At 46.5% G+C, this 615-nt stretch overlaps 1 protein-coding gene across 1 annotated transcript in view; it reads left to right on the plus strand.

The window, feature by feature from the left end:
• Positions 1-615, plus strand: part of LOC108763019 (zinc finger protein 14) — a 20624-nt gene that overhangs the window by 1108 nt on the left and 18901 nt on the right. The gene's annotated exons all lie outside the window — the stretch shown is intronic.

The raw sequence follows: 615 nt of genomic DNA on the forward strand, positions 1-615 counted from the left end.
CTCCGTCCATGTCTCTCCGCCTCTCCGAAGATCCATTCAAACGCCGGTGATGTATAATTTCGATGATTTCGATCGCTTGATGGTGACGCGTGTGTGAATACGAGAATTTTTATTTCTGTACCTTTATACGTGTGGCACGTGTTACATCGTTGGAAAATTGAAATTCGTTAAAACCGCTTTGATTTCAGTATCTATATTTTTCTCTCGCCGTATCTTTTATTCTAGTACCCTTTCTCTCTTTCTCTCTCTCTCTCTCTCTTTCTCTCTCTTTCTCTCTCTTTCTCTCTCTTTCTCTCACTCATCCCTCACCCCCTCCCTCTGCTGCCTGTCCCCATGCTCGCGTGTGCACGTATGCATACCGGGACAGTTACACGATCCAACTATAACGCGCCGACGACTACAGGCAGAAGTGTTCTTCCGACTGCGATTAACAATGCTAGTTAGACACGTGTTCCGTGCAAAACTCGTGTGTGTCTGCGGTCGAACGCATAGCTTGATTGAACGAGACAGTGTTTAATGTTGGGAGACCTGAAGGGAGAGAGGGAGAAAGAGAAAAACGAGAGAGAGAGAGAGAGAGAGAGAGAGAGAGAGAGAGAGAGAGAGAGAGAGAGAGAG

The sequence above is a fragment of the Trachymyrmex cornetzi genome, unplaced genomic scaffold (assembly GCF_001594075.2).
Source record: "Trachymyrmex cornetzi isolate Tcor2-1 unplaced genomic scaffold, Tcor1.1 scaffold335, whole genome shotgun sequence".
Lineage (NCBI taxonomy): Eukaryota > Metazoa > Arthropoda > Insecta > Hymenoptera > Formicidae > Trachymyrmex > Trachymyrmex cornetzi.